Consider the following 17,459-nt stretch of genomic DNA (forward strand, 5'->3'; position numbering starts at 1 on the left):
TCCCAAGTTCTTGGCTTTCCCTTTTCCATTAAAACTTGCAATGGTTAATGGTAAAAGTGTAGGAAGTTGTTGGTTCGTGTGGCATGAAGGGCTTACCACCACCCTCCTACCGCAATATATACCTGGCCACTTGAATTAAAGGCATTCAACGTCAAAAGGTGATCTGGGTTTTGGAGCTGTGATTAATATTATAAGAATTTAAGGTGTTCACGTGGCATGAAGGGCTTACCACCACCCTCCTACCGCAATATGTACCTGGCCACTTGAATTAAAGGCATTAAACGCCACTAGTTGATCTGGGTTTCGGAGCTGATTATTATTCAAAGAATTAAAGATGGCCGAGTTTTTAAAAACATTGGCAAGTAACAAAAATTACTGCTTAAAAATAACTTTGTGTAAAAAGAAACTGGTCGTTAAAAAATCTGGATGAACATTGAGAAACGCATTCTCTTCTGTACCTCGTGATAGTAGCTCTGGCCAATCATATGCTAGGATTACTCTAAGCCTATTTCCGGAGATCAGGCGGATACATTAGAAAAATTCAAACGCCATTGAGGCCCTTTAAATAAATTACTTTTCATTTTAAATTAAGTATTCGTTGCTTTTGGGATTTTAGATTATAAATTTGGTGCTAAAAATACACATTTCTGAACCGATCCAAATTTTAGAATTTTTTCTTAAAAGACTTTGTTTTTAGAATAAGGAGTACTCGAGAGAAACTACCACTGTAGCACATGAAGTCGTCCGAACGTTTTTCGACACTAAAACCGTAAATCTTTTTTTAGGACTATTTATAGTCGGTATGCCGACCATTATCCAACTTAAAATAGACCTTACATTTAATTATTGGATTCAAAATTAACTTTATGAAACAGAACATGTGTATTTAGGAAAAGGGGATATTAATTATTTTCTGCCAATTTAATGATTTTCTGAGATAATTTTTTATTAACTTTTATCTTTTCTTCAAACTTATTTGTATTCGAAAAACGCGGCATCTAATAATTAGATCAGTTTTGGGTCGGAAATAAGCATTTATATAAAGTCGGCCCGACGTCGTTTCGGAGTCGGTTCTTAGGTCTATTAAAAGGCGGTAAAGTGTCGACGTTCTGTAGTCGGCCGACCCTTTTACCCCTAGGACATTTCGACCCTAAATACAACGGTCGGCCGACCGTCGGTCGACTTTAGTGTTTAGTACCTTTTGCCAACTCTAATTCGCTACAGGGGTAGCCGTGAAAAATGTTTTCGCGGCATTTATGTTGACGCCATAGCTAAACACATATTGACTACAGCGTACGTATGGTACGAGTCAATAAAAATAATAAGCTATACGCTCTAGACTTTCTGCTGGAGATAGCGCGCGCACGAATATCCGATATTGGTGTAGCCCCAAATTCTAGCTTCTGGTTCTCCGGGTTTCGCGAACAAGCGGAGTTACACATTCCATCGATTGCGAGCGGAAGATATTACCGTATCGAAGCGAGGCCTTGCGACGGCCAATTTTCGGCACTGATAATGTAAGCGAAGACGCGACGCGCTTCTGGGACTCGCCAAACTGAATAAGAGGAGAGTTTCCACCACCAGAGGGAGGCGGATCACCCCCGCTACGCTTTAAGCGTTCTCGTAGCGCCGCGGAGTAATAGACCGCTATAGAGTGGCGGCTTTTATCTCGCGGAGTGTAGCGAGGGGAAAAGTGAAAATCAAATTAGTGGCTTTTGATGTATAACCGAAATGGGCGCGCTCTCGCCTTCGCGACGGGGCTAACTCGGGCTAAATAGACTGGCGAGGGGAACCGCCGGGACGAATTTAGATATTATAATAGCCATTTCGAAAAATAGTTTAGCCCGACGCGCCCCACGGATACGACGTGGTTCGTAAAGGTTGGCCCAAGGTGACTCACCAGGTATCTGTTCCCGGATCCTGCGAGACGAAAAATTGATTGCTCTTTCGAAGAATTTTATAGATAGCGTAATTTCAAATGGAATCGCGTTTAACCCGATCGGAAGAAGACGTACAACTAGTCGCTTTACAACGGAGTGATTACTAGTCAAAGTTTGCGCCATACTTTGGAATTTCACATATATTTATTATGAAAGTTTTAGTCGAAGATTTACATTTCCCGATTTTACGTTTAGTCTCAAATGGAAATTGAACTACAGGCCCAAACTAATTTTAACTTACAGGAACGTATATTATCAGAAGTATGTAAAATATTTCTCACGAGATAAGTCTCCAACTACGTTCTTTCGCCGGCACTGTTTTTTCAAAATTATTTTTGGAAGAAAAAAATAGTGCTGATAAAATATAATTTTGATACGAGTAAATTCCCATATGGATTTCATTGTTAGACGAAGTAATACTTGAGGTATATTTTGAGCCATGCTTCTATACGATTTGGGAGAAGTTCGTTCTCTTTGAAATCCAGGTATATGTTTCATTTTAAGGACCTATCTTAAGAATTATATTATTTAATTCCGGTATTATTTTAACGAGCTCATCTTTATATTTATCAATAATAACTGTTTCATTCGTAAGATGGCTGTATCAAAGTGGGATAATATTTATTCCGATTTATAATTGGTTACAAAAATACCTTTTAACTTAACTGTTGAACCATAATGACCTCGCTAGGATTCAAGTTTCAAGGCATTTAAACACAAAGCATCTCAGCTACCTAAAAAGTGTAACCATATCCTTTGTCTTAGAAAGAATGTAAGAGTTTCTGTTGAGAATACCAAATTGACTTTTATTAAATTTAAGCTGGTGTTTCAGAATTAGTTTAGGTGACTCATAGTCCATCCAAAACATTGTAGTGACAATGTTTTCATAAACTAAAGTCCTTAAACAGCGATCGAATTTTGGTCGTAAACAACGCTTATTACTCAGAGTAGGACTTGGGCTCCGTATTCTGGAGGGCTGCTATGCCACAGTTTTCATAAGATGGTGAGATTTTTAACTTCGGTAATGGTTGGGAATGTATAAGCTTACATCAAATGAATGGTTGGTAATTAAAATTTACGGAATGTTAACGAATTGGAGATAAATACATGTATTTGAGCGAATATGTAATGGAATGGTTAGTAACTAATTATTTACTCGCGAAGCCATGTGGCATATCAGGTACACTTAATTTGTTACCAATTTCTAGATTTATTAAATTATTAATTCGTATAATTAAGTAATTTAGATAAATTGTAGATTTCAAATATAACATAGGTTGACCACCTTAGTGTTTAAAAATAAGCTTATTAAATGAGCTTTCAGCTTGTATGTATAAAATTCAGGTTTAATTTATAATTCGAAAGAAATATGAAAATATTTTTATATATATTAATACTAAGAGCATTTTAACAGAGCTAGTTACTTCTAGGGAGCCATAAGCGGTCATTATTAGCCTATTCATTTTATCTTTGCACCATATTAACCTCGTTAGACAGACTTCAAAATACTAACATATTAACGAAAACCTTTTTATTAATTTTAAAGAAAATATGTCGGCCGAAAATCTCTAACGCGGAATTGTTATCCATCCAACTTGTTAATTTTGCGTCAAATGTGACATCAGTTCGGTTAGTGTTAGCTTCAAAATTCTGATAGAATCCGTGGACATACCCCAGTCATCTCCAATAGAAAGTTTCAACCTCAGACCAATGTAGAATAGGATGGAAATGCTTTTAAGATAACGTTATCCACGTCAATTCTCTCGCGTATCAAGGAACGGATATCGGAAAACGTCTAGTTTGGAGTGGCGGTTCTCAGACGGCGCTTTAAGGAATCTTTGGCAATTGGGACGCGGTTTAAAGACGCCTTCGAACGGGACTTTTCCGGTCTAAGGCACCAGTAATGAGAGAGCTCGATACAAAGACTCTAAACGGACATCTTTGTTCCAGCAAATCAGCCAGAAAGTTCTGTAAAGTATAACGAAAATTCCCTTAAGGTCAGAACCGCTGAATCGACTTCTAAAACAAATACAAGAACGGCGAGCCATAATGTATGGATATATATGGCGAATGGCCGATTAGATATTCAATAACCTTTCCTTCTCTCTCCCAGAAGAGGGCGCTGTATTCCTCCGAGACTTTAATGGTTTCTAGGATCGCGGAGAGAGAGAGAGAGACCGCTAATAATTTACAGTTTCCCTTTAAATCATCCTTCTAAGGCTCTGAAGCAATTATTCTAATGTTAAATCGGCAAATTATAGATTTTCGCGAGTTACGCGAAATCCATTAGCCATGCTAATTAGCCGCGTGGAAGGGTGCATTCGGCTCGTTTTGCTGGCTGGAAAACTGATGGCTGCAGCGAATATAACGCTCTTGTTATTCCTAATACTCGCCCGAGGAAAGTCAAGACGCCGGAAATATCTTTAATGGGAATACGCCAAGTACAAAACTCATCACGCCGGGCCCAAACGAACCGACGAAATCTTAGAAATCTAAGACACACACCAGATATAGGGTAAAATTTCAATATTCAACTTTGAGAGTTATATCAAAGCGCCGCTTTATTGAACTGAGTGCCGGAATTTCCACTTACTTTCCATTTATTATTGGATATTTCAGAGGGGTCTTAAAATAGCAAACTTGGAAATTTAAGAAGTTTGGGAAAATAATAAGGTTATTGGGTGAGTGGATGAGGTTATACTTGTTAGACATTTTTGTTACCGAAACCGGGTTACACGATATCTGGGGCAACATTTCACTAAATGCTTCGAAATTTTAATTATAGTTAAAGTATTAAAATTTATAAGTATTAAAATTATTTTATTTTGCATCACCTAAAAATAGAAAACTCCAAAATTGTCGAAACTACCCAAATATTCAAAAACAAAATAGTACAAATTAAGTTACAAAAATCGTCCAAACTACTCAACATTTCCAAAACAAAATTGTTCAAACTTTCAACAATCGTCAAAACTACCCATCATTTCAAAACTGAAACCGTTTAAAATTTTAAAAATTCGTCAAAACTACCCAAAATTTCAAAACCAAAATTGGTTAAATTTTATAAAATCGTTAAAACTACCCAAATATTTAAACAAAAGTAGTACAAAATTCAGAAAATCGTCAAAATGTCCCCAAATTTAAAACATAAAATTGCACGAAATTTCTAATATTGACAAAACTACCCAAAATTTCAAAACCGAAATTGTTCAAAATTGTAAACAAATCGTCAAAACTTCCCAAATATTCAAAAACAAAAAAGTACAAAATTCAGAAAATCGTCAAAATGTCCCAAATTTTCAATATCAATATTGTACAAAATTACAAAAATCGTCATAACTATTCAAAATTACAAACAACGAACCCATTAAAATTACTATATAACCGCCCCAATTCGGTTAACCTTACTATTGTATCACAGAATTCCAAGAAATCAGAGTTAGGATTGAAAAATATACGCATCGGTTTAAGGAATTGTTTTAATAAAAAAAGAGTTAACGATGAAGTAATTTGACTTTTGCACCTGCGTTATTGAAGAAAATTGGACGATTAGAATAAAGAACAACGTTTATCGATCATTAATTTTATAAAGTTTTAAATTGATAGCTTTAGAGAATATCTTTTTACTTTGAAAAGCAAGTAACAACCTGAGAGGGCCTTGCAGGCTGGACATTTAAGTGATTCCCGATTGATTTCTAAATTAATGATTTTCCTTCGAATGTACTCATTATTTTAGTCTTAGAATAGATTTTATCAGAAGTTTCATTATAAATACAAAGTTTTATTTTAACCATGTCTTTACTATATGTAACCTTATAACTCGTAATGGTGCCATTAAATTATTTTTCTCAATGAGAGCTTAAATGTAAAGGATGTGTCCTAAATTACATGGTTCATTATGCTACTTTTAATATTACCATTTCTGGAGTTTTAAAATTGTTAAGTTAGACATTTAATTTAATTCTTGGAAATATGTAAATAAAAAGCATTATAGAACTTGACCACCTTTATATTACTAAAATTCTTACCCATTAAAGATTTTAAACATAAATATGAAAGTATTTAATAATGTTTGTAGTATGTTTACTGTTAATAGACATTTTATATTGATAAAAAGTAAAAAAACTAAAAACCCTTAAAAAGTAATTTATGTTTCAATTTTTTATTTTGCCGGAAAATTACATGAAACAACAGTAATATTTTACAATATTCTAGGTATCTAAGTTTTTGTTATTAGTTTTTTAACTTTAATTTTGCAAAAGTCTCCTCTGAAGAGAATAATTTAAAATATTTACATTTTAATTTCATTCTAGCCAATTGCGAAGGGAATTCAATTTCTTAAATCATTAATAGCTTTCTACGGGCAATGCTAATCGCGAGCCCAACTCTAAAATTTAAACAGGCGCATAGAAAAGTCTATCTCAAAAGGTCGACTGAGTCAAACTTTTAATACGCAACTCTTTCTAGAATAATATGCTATTCAATAAATATATTGGTAGGACGTCAATAAATACTTGAAGAAGATAATTCGTATATTTCTATTACGGGATTTTCACGTTAAAGCAAACTTACGTAATCCCCATGTTCATTTTAAGATTTTAAAAGAATAATTTGGAAAACAGTTTTATCCCCATATTTTCGACGGTAAAATCGATTTTCCAGTTTTGTATACCAATTTTACAAAATTCTCCACAAAACCCAGAAACTATAATCATTATCTGTAATCCCTTAATATAATCACTATTTACAGCCAAATATATTATTTTAAGCTCTGAGAAGTTCTATCATAAGTTATAACCATAAGTATAGACACCGATCGAGTTCACTTTTTGATAGTTTGTAGCGTAGTGATCTCTTGGGAAAAGAAGAAGTGTGCTACTTATGATTATTTTATTACTTGTGGCTATAGGAAGATGTTTTCTCTAAAAAGTAGCTTATTTTTTCGTAACAGGAGCTAATCGGATAGGATTCTTCAACTTTGAACGATACTTATGAGGTGGGGTGGTGAAGTGGTTAGCACTTTCGCCTCGCAGCAAGAGGAACCGGGTTCAATCCCCCCTTGTGGTGAAAACTCGGAACAACTCCTTCTGCGTTGAGTTTGCAAGTTCTCTTCGCAATGGTTTAAGGGGTTTCCCCCAAGCTCTTCGCTTTACCCCTTCCATAAAAACTTGTTGAGGCTAACGGTAATAGTGAATGTAGGGAACTGTTGGCTATTGCGGCAAGAAGGGCTTGCCACCACCTTCCTACGCATTGTAACCCGACCACCTGAATTAAAGGCTTTAACGGTCGCTCGATGACTTAGGCCTAAGGTGGTGCCTTGGGTAGTAGCGTGGCTGATTATTATTATTTTACAGGCGTATAACAAAGCTATAGACGTAATCGATAAAATATGAAAACAAGGGTGGTAAGACTAAAAGGGTTCAAAGGTAAAATTTAAAAGGCAATCATAAACTCACGTGAAGCCCACTGTCTCAATTATTTTCAAGGATTATCGTAACTTCTCTGTCACACTTTACAGCAGGAATCGCAAGGGTAGTGTGTAATGTGTTTTTATTTCAAATTTAACGTCATCAGATGGAGGTTCTTACATTTTACATGACGAACATATTTGTCTACACTCCTGGTTACTAATGCTCCAATTCCAACAAGTTGAATTTCAACGGTTATAATAAAACTGAACTTGGGAAAATCAAGACTGTTCCAAAGCTTCCACCAGGGAGCGCCCATTTGTAAACCAGTGGCGTATTCCTTTCGGTTACGTAAAGATAGGCCTTCTTTTTTCCCGCCAAATTTTTGCGAAGGAAGACTCGAGATTGGAGTGGCTCCGAAACAGTAAAAACGTCCCTCAGCGATCCATCTTGTCCACTGTCATCACCGTCTGTTTTATGAGGCTCCCTGGTGGCAACTCCATTCTCTACTGTTCTCTCTTCGCCCGTCACGAAAAAGAGGAACAAAAAATGCTCTTCCACCCCTCAAAGCCTTTACTTTTATTAACTGGAATATCTCAATGTACCATTATTAGGAAATCCTCTGTTTAGAAAAACATTCGCGACGCGAACGCGCAGAAAAGAATTTTCCAATTTGTCTCGGTAATTTATTAGTCAGTGTGGATGTTAAACACTACGCTAAATAATGATTAATAGAACCTTACCCTCAGGCCTCGACACCATCTTTCTTCCAAAAGAACACTTCGCAATTTAATAAGCCATATACGCCTTTAAGCTTCACATTTTTCTCTTCAAAAATGTAAAGCTTTTAGGAGACACACGATTATTAAAATTAAAAAAATATATATCGTGGCGTGTTCTAAGTGAAATATTAAACGAAGACTTTCGTCTTGGAATTTCTTAATTAAACAGAGTGTGGAATGTTTAATTTTGAGAACACTAAAAATGAAATATTTAGAGGAGATTTCGGACATTTGCATGATTCATTATAATGTCAACTACATCCGGGAAAATGTGTTGTCAAATCTGAGCAATATATGCCCCAAAAGTAATTAACTAAACCTCTATTCAGGCGCGAACCACGGGAATGTATAAAGTCAAAAAGAATACAGTTATAAATAGATTTACAAATAAATGGTTCATCCAGTAGCGTTGACAGGATTTTGTTTTGAATAAAACTAACTGAAATAATAAACAAATTTGAAACATTTATTTTGATCAATATTCACTCCAAATTTCGACGTGTTTCGTAAAAGAAGGTTTCAGCATTTGCTGTTTGTCAAAAATGAAAGTTTTCTGTAAAACCACCTCTAAATCCAGTGGCAGTGAAGTGTAGCATAAATCCGTGGTTCTGTTGTAGAACGCTCGCGTATCGTGCAGGAGGGCTCGGGTTCAAATCCCGCCCGGTACTAACGCAAGTTGAAAAAATTTATACTACACCCAATGACAAAAAGAACGCTCTTTGGCAAAAAAAACCTTTTCCCTAATTCCAAGAAACTGCGTACGCAGTGATTACACTTTGCCCCGAAAATGCGTACGCGTTCGCAGCCCAGACAGACAGACAAACCCACAGACCCACACCCCACCCACAGACACGGTGATTCTATAACCGCTCCTAGGGTACATAGTCCCCTTGGAAAGGTAAAAATAGTTAAATTATATGAAATTAGACGTTTTTTAGTATCCAAACAAACTAAGAAACCTTTGAATTTAAATTCAAAGGCTCAAGTATAGATACTGCTTATAATTAACGAAGCCAATGAACAAAGCTGGGTAACTTTCGAAAGCCGTAACTCAAACAGGGCGCCGGAGAACACGGGATGGACTCGAAACGGGACAACTTCCAGAAGAGCTCAAAAATGACAACCTGCCAAAATCTGTTTATGGAATTAAGTTCCTTTAAAACGGCTTTGCCAGATCCATCTAAAGGCTGGCACTAGTGACGATCACCTTCGCGAGGCCCCGCGCGCCTGTCATCGGAACTATAACATCATTTTGAGACGTTGATGACAAAGGAAATGACTCTCTGTCGCTTTGCTGGCGGGATCGCTTGCCAGAAGCTCGTATACTCGTTTCAAGTACAAAAAAGGACGAGGGAACTAAGAAAGGAATTTGATAAAAATGAGAAGCGTTCTTTCATCGGTGGGGTTGCGACTTGAGAAAGAAGGGACAAGTGGCGAGAGACAGTCAAGGTGGGTCTTCTCGTAAACACCTTGTTGTTTAGAGCTTATCGGGTCTGTCTCTTCTTTTCTTTCAAGTCGACGAAGAAGGTGAGAGTGTGGACTTTTATCGTGATTTTATATCGTGCTCGGGTAACAGCAGTTTATTTTCTTGTCGCTCAAACGTACTTTCGCCGCTGCTTGGGCGAATTCTTTTTCCTTTGTTCATCATTCTAAGAACGATACGGGGGAAAGCGGTTGATAAGGGACAAGTTTCACATGGCAGTATTTTTATACTTCGAAATAAAAAGATTTTCAAAGTTATCTGATGGTACGCTTTAAATAAAAAGCTACTTATTATAAGAGATTCCTAATAGCGTAGCTATAGGTGATATACTGATTGGGACTTGTAACAGGGGATGAGTTTTAATTTTGATTTAGAGCCTAGATCGAGTTGTTCTTAATTTTAAATTTACATTTGTTACAAGTTAAAAATATTTTGAACTCATTTATTTGTAAAAGAGGGCTATAAGTCGCGTGAAGACTTGACCCCCAAATATCTAAAATAAATATTGACTTAACAATAAAATATTTGAATTTGATTTGATTTGATTTGAATTTGATTTGTTGTACTTTGTACATGCAAACGGGAATAAGTTGCGATTTAGACTTAAAATTCTTTAACAATTTCCATAAAGCAACTGTCGGCTCTATCATGGCCACCAGCATTAAGATTAGACCTTTGTTATAAGAGATGGCAATTAATATATCCGGTTCTTCGCAAAAATGACTTTAATTGAGAGCGTGGTGCCACGGCTTATAGAATCTACACAGGTTGGAGCTCCCTGTACCTTCGTACATGCTAGCAATTAGGTCCCCTTATTTTCTACTGCCTGCCAAGTTCCAACCCTGCTCCAGACTTAGCTATCTATGCGCCACCTGTATGTTATAAAGAGTACTAATGTACTTTATATACAATTTGTTAAAAATTAATTTGAAATATAAATACAACAAAAGCTTCACCTGTTTTTTTATTTAATTTATATATTTAAAATTTTAATTTAAAATCAAGATTATAGAGACAAAAATCCACGTGTCTATCTACACTAGGGCCTAATAATAATATCATATTTTTAAACAGGAAGCTTAAAACACATTCCAAAAATACAATTTGAAAATTATAAGGTGGTTTAGGATTAAATAATATGAAACATAAAGAATTAGTATACCTTATTTAAATACGAAATTCAGAAAACCTTCCAAGGTTGGAGTCCCGAAGCATTTAGTAAAATTAAATCACTAGTTTTCTCCAGATGACGCTTTCGGCGCCTTAGCCTGCTGATTTCAATCTTCTAAACGCGGGAGTAGCGAGTAAGCGGACCCTCCCATATCCCAAGCGCTCCAACCTGTGTAGATTCTATAAACCGTGGTGGTGCTATCTATTAATGGAAAATAAGCTAAACTTCAAAATAGCGAAACAATAACGTCGTCCAAGAACCATTGTTGACAACTTATACTCTACTTACGTCGTTAGTGGACTTTAAACCAAATTATATAAATAAAAAAATTACTATAATTTAAGGATTGTAGACCATTGGACCGAAATCCCATTCGTCCGAATGTACCATTTAACCGAATCCCAATCGACCGAAAATCGCGTTTTGCGCGGTTTTCATTAAATATACCGTTAGTGATACATTTTTATATATCGTAGGGTAAGTTACGATAGTATATCTAATTTGGACAAAACTGTGTCTTAAATATTTATTATTTTGTACCGATGTGTATTTTTAGACCTTTTTCCCTTGAAATTCGATATTTTCCGGGTTTAATTTTTGAAAATAACCTTGATAAGACCCGACGTGAAATAGTTGCCTACCATATATAACCTAACCCAACCCAATCTAACCTAACCTAACCTAACCTAACCTAACCTAACCTAACCCAACCCAACCCAACCTGAACTAACCTACCCGAAGTGAAAACGAACCAGATTTAAATTTCCCGTTCAACTGAATCCCGCTATGTTGGGCTATAAAAGAAAATACGTTTCGGTTCAATGGGATTCGATCGAACGGGATTCGGTCCAATAGTATACAACCTAATTTAAGCTATATTCAAATTTACAAACGAGCTAATTAACGCGAGGGGTACTTTTATGTCCCGCCTTTTGGGTCACAATGTAGCTTAAGCATCTTGTTTTGATTTCGACGTTAGTGACATCTGTTGAAAAAAGAGCTACTTCACGTCGAGCCGACACTTGCCTAAAAAACGTGATTTAAACTCGCAACTGGGAAAGGGTTCTGATTTCGACTTCCAACAGGGAATTGCATGGTTGCGGTTTGTACTTCTAACCGGAAATAAGTTATTTTATGGACTAACTAAAGGGAATTCATTAGTATATTTAATTATAAATTCAACGTTATTACTTGCTGATAAGTACAAATCTCCATGAAACAGAACACTTGAGACACTCGTTTAATTCAGGAAACTCCCTCTTTCGTGTATATCCATGGAGAATTCTAGAGGGCGCTCTTTCTTAACCAAACTTTCGGACATCCCGAGTGATCCATCGATATTTTGCGGAAAGCGGTTCCCCCATTACCGAAGGTGGTGATGAAATTAAATAATTAAATTTAACTTAATTACCGAGTCTCTTAAGTCTCGCGTGTAAACAATGGTCGAAAACGAAAGGGGACATCGGAGCGTCTTGTAAATGACGTTAGTGGCTAGAAGAGATGAGTTTCTCTCGGGAGTCCGAACAGCGTGGAACTTTTCATTTTTAATACGTACCGTAGACCGTTATAAACGATTTCATTAAACCACCTGAAACTCGGTGGGCTTAAAAGCTTCGGCGCTTTAATTTTCTTGACATTCTGTAAGGAATTATCTCGAAGCGAAGGATGGGGGTCCATTATGCCACCCACTTTCTACGAATATCTCGCGCGCTTAAGCACGCTGCAGCGAGGTATTTAAACATCCACAACCATTTTCGTGCCCGTGTAATTGAAATAATTACGCCATCATGGTACGAGCGGCGTAACTACACTGGCCTTTCTACGACTGTTTAAACCTTTCTGAAGGTTTTTGCGGTTCAATTTAAATTCGACCCGAATCGACCTTTTACTTCTTCGAACTGAACAAAAGATAAAATTCGCAACCAACAAAAAAAATAATTAAATTTCGCTCCGAGATCATTCTGAGTTTTTATTTCGCTCGTAGTTAAAACGAAGTAGATCGCCATTTTATCTTTTTTGGCACGGGCGTAATCTTTAAGGTCTCATTAAGCATTTAAACTGTTAGCCTAGCTATCTGATTCAATTACAGAGCGTTGAGTCGACAGAAGCGTATTGGAGACCGAGAGACGTCGAGAAGAAAAAGCCGCCATTCTACAAGTGCTAATGATTCTCCCGGATAGTCCGCTAAGTATGGAGCCAAACGAAAAATAGAAACTTAAGAAAAGCCAAACGGAGAAAAGATCATTTTGTAACTTCGTATTGTTTTTGTTTCTTTTTAATGACTGAATCTATATGAAGGACAGTAGATACACCGGCCGACCGTACGAAGCTTTGACCTATTTTTCCCAGAATGTCAAAGCGTTCAAAAATGTCGCTAAGTAGAATTCTATAATGCTAGGGTTCAAAAACGTATTTGGAAACGAAGCTACTAGACGAGCTATGGCGTCACAAATCGGATACAAGTTAAAACATCCCGCTAACAACGGGATAACGGATATTTAGAAAGGAGAAAATACGCGTTCATCGAAGTGAAAAACTTATATTTACGATTTCTGCCGTATTTTTTCCCCAATTGAGCAGTCTTCGTCGCGTTTACGCCAGCGAGAAAGGGATTTTTACCAAAGTCATTCATTATTAACGCTCTGAAAAATAAATTAAGCGAACTCGAAATCGTATTTCCGGAAAGCTTTCATTTTGCAGGAGAACGACGGTAGGGGGCGCGGCTCCTTGTCGAATAATTGTTGTTCGCGCTCGTCACAATAACGCGAAGGGGGCCGGCAGCAATCTAACGAGATCAAGTACGACCCCCTCCGCCCGTTTCAATGGCGCTGCCGTGATCGGGACTCTCGTTGAAATGCAATAATAGCGAATAAATGGCCGGAGCTTCTCATTGTTCGCCACTTGTATAAAACGGACAAATGGTAATCGACGCAGTTTAGGGAGACAAGAGCGCTAAACTATTCCCCTAATTATAAGAGAGCCTCTAAGCGATAATACAATCGACGAACGGTAATACTTATCGTCTTTCATTAGAAATGACTACGGGTAACAGCTGGGAAAGTGTTGTAACTTGCACGATGTTTACATTGCAACTCCTTTAGTTTCCTCCAATTACGTTTCTATTCTTTGCGCAAGAAAATTCATTTTCGAACTTTTCTCAATTGTTTGTTAAATATTTACTGCTATGTAAAATATTAAAGGGAGTATAAATTCGAGTGTTCGGTGGTGGGTCAAAGAATTTATGTTTTTGAGACTTCCTTGATTGATTTTTAGGGTTTAAGTTTGTAGGAGACTACATGTGAACGCAAGCGCTCCTATTAAAGAAATGACTCAGTAACCTTGAGAAAAATACCTACCGAAATATACCAGAGTGTCGATTTGACTGACAAGGAGACGACCCGAGGTGTTACACACCGATTTTGTTCAAACTCGGGGGCTTGGTAGACCTTCATGTAACTTGAAAAATCCTAAAGGGAATCTATTCAATGGGCAACGGTTTTGCCATGGCAACGAAAATTGTTTTTGACAATACAAAATATTAAATTTTCCCATTGAAAATAACATGGGGTTGTGAACGATTACTAGCCCCCCCCCCCCCCTGTGAAAAATTTTGACAAATTTCAAAATTTCGAAAATGACAAAAATACAAAAAATAGATATAAATTGACAAAAAAACATCAAAACTGATCAACTTTTGAGCAATTTGAGGTCAAAATCCCATGTTATTTTCAATGGGAAAATTTAATATTTTGTGTTGTCAAAAACATTTTTCGTTGCCATGGCAAAACGGTTGTCCATTGAATAAATTCCCTTTAGGATTTTTCATGATACATGGAGGTCTACCAATCCCCCGAGTTTGAACAAAATCGGTGGGTTACACTTCGGGATGTCTCCTTGTGAGTGTGAAATAGTGATTATCCTAATTTCTACCTTATTTCTTGAAAACTTTTCACTCTGGATTTAAAAAGAATTTTTCACAAAGTTCTTCAGTTTCTCTTCCATAAAAAACGTTTAGAGATAGTAAGTAAACCGGCAGCCTGAAATAATGCATTTAAAAGTTGCTTGATGACTTAGGCTTAAGTACTTTCCAAGCTGATAATTATTATTTTAAATATAAAATTCACCTCAAAATATAATGGAATAATGTTAGATCATACAAAAATAGAATATGAATAGCATTAATCGACTGTTGATTTCATTACACTATAGGCATTCCAACTTCCACCACCCTCCTCCTTTTCCGCTTTCCGTTGCTACGCTACTCGTTTTGCAATTTTTATTGTTTAGGCTTAGTTTCTCTTTTCGGTTTAATAGTCGCGAGCCAGATTTGCCGCAAGGTACTGACGAGTCCCAAATAGGACGAAACCGGTCTACCGTTGGAATTTCTGGCTAATTTATTTAATTTAATTTAGTTTCGCACTCAAGGATCTATTTGGTCCGAGTTTTGCGTCTTTTTGTTTGCTCGAAGACCTATCGGTATGAGCATAAGTTAATGATACCTCTAAGTAGACAAATAAGCCCTTTCAAGGTGGAATCTTTGTCCAGAAAATGTGATGTCAAATCTTGTCTCTCCGATTCCCGCGAAAATGAAAGTTTTGAAAAATATCTCTGACCCAGCGCCGCTGTGCGGTCGAGAATGAAACTATAGACTCTTAAACCCGCCTCCCCAATTGACCGCCATTACCTTACAGTCTACGTTGAGGGTGATGAAAAAACCGGTTTTGGGGGGAAGGAATTTCTGTGGTAGAGGGCTTGCTCGATGGTTGTCTGTACGATGATGGCGGCGCCCAGTAAACGTTTCTAAAAAGAGTGTAGCAAAAAAACGTTCTTTGTCCTCTGCGGGGGGAACGAATTTTATAAGTTAATACCGAAATTTATCTCTTTTGGGGAAGTTCAAGCTAGCCTTGCACCAAACGGGATTAAAGAAACGTCAGCTTCGGCAGTTCCAAGTCTATGTTAAGGCTACTTTGATACGCAGTACGGAGAGACATAGGTCAATTTGGACAAGCATATCCGCCTTAGGCAGCATAGCCATTTGTCTACTTAGAGGTATCATTAACTTATGGTATGAGCTATTTGTAAGTTTTTAAATTTCTTTAAATTTGTTTAGGGTTTAGCTTTTTTATCCCTTTTCTAAATGGACTTATCTACTTATTCGCTAATTTTTTCGCTTTAAATGTAATCTGCTATAAGGGTTAAATTAGCTCTAGATATTAAATCCGCTCTAGATGTAAAATCAACCTTAAGCGATTAATTCGTGAGATTTGCTCTAGTCGTTAAATACCCTCTTGTGTTAACGGTAATAGTGGGTGTAGGGAGCTGTTGGCTCGCGTGGCATGCAGGGCTTTCCACCCCCCTCCTACGCATTGTAACTCGGCGACCTGAATTAATGGCCTTAAAAGTCGCTTGATGACTTAGGCCTTAGGTGGTGCCTTGTGTATTAGCCAGCTGATGATTATTATTATTATTATTATTATTTTAAATCCACTTTAAATGCAAAATCCGTTCCAGGAGTTAAATCTTATCTACATGTTTATTGTGCTGTTAAAATTAAAACAGCTCTTAACGTTAAATCCGCTCTACACTATAGACCAACTGTATATGTTCAATACTCTCTATTTCTGAAATCTGCTCTATACTTTAGATCCGTTCTTGATGTTAAATCCGCTCTACGCTATAGACCAGCTGTAAATGTTCAATACTCTCTATTTCTGAAATCTGCTCTATACTTTAGATCCGTTCTTGATGTTAAATCCGCTCTACGCTATAGACCAACTGTATATGTTCAATACTCTCTATTTCTGAAATCTGATCTATACTTTAGATCCGTTCTTGATGTTAAATCCGCTCTACGCTATAGACCAGCTGTAAATGTTCAATACTCTCTATTTCTGAAATCTGATCTATACTTTAGATACGTTCTTGATGTTAAATCGGCGATAAACGTTTAATCCGTACTAGATCTTAAATATGCTCTACATGTTTAATCTGCTCTAGATCTTAAATATGCTCTACATGTATAATTTACTCTAGACATTAACCCGCTCTAGACCTAAGACCCACTCTAGAAGTAAAACCCGCTATTAATGAAAATAATTAATAATTCGTAACCTCTAATTATATTTACTATCTATTAATAATCAATTTTTCGTTACAAAGTTTTTTATACACAACTACATCACTTCCGAAATTACACAACATAATTTATTTACTAAAACAATCATTGCAAAACCGCGCTACCGCAAGAGCTTTATAATACCCTGAAAGGACCATCTAAAAATTTGTTTTTCGAAAGGCTATACATTTTTTATCGATAAAAATATGCGTATAAATTTTTCAAAAGCAGGGCTGTAAGGAAAGGGTGTAAAAAACACAACAGCCCTGTTTCTTATCAAAATCGATTAACCAGTTTTTCCCCTCTTCCGCTAGGACGAGCTTCTCTATTAGTCTATATATTTGTCATCACCCGAACTTGGCCCACCGCCCGTAACCCTTCGGAATAAGCTCCCCCTTTACGCATTTTCATTTAATACCTTAATTCTCATTAGGGGGCTTCAGGGGAAAAATCTCATCAACAGCTGTTTCGGCTAATGTTCCCCCATCCTACGCCTCCCCCCCCCCCTCCCACGCAACAACACCGGCCCTCTCGTCCGGCCCCTGTTGGTAGTCTTCACC

The 17,459-nt window shown here is 36.9% G+C and overlaps 1 protein-coding gene across 1 annotated transcript in view; it reads left to right on the plus strand.

Moving 5' to 3' along the window:
- LOC149921397 (protein amalgam-like) overlaps positions 1-17,459 on the plus strand; it is a 110,707-nt gene that overhangs the window by 12,583 nt on the left and 80,665 nt on the right. The window lies entirely within an intron of this gene.

Source organism: Leiobunum rupestre, chromosome 11 (assembly GCF_980474605.1).
Source record: "Leiobunum rupestre chromosome 11, qqLeiRupe1.1.hap1, whole genome shotgun sequence".
NCBI classification, from domain to species: Eukaryota; Metazoa; Arthropoda; class Arachnida; order Opiliones; family Sclerosomatidae; genus Leiobunum; species Leiobunum rupestre.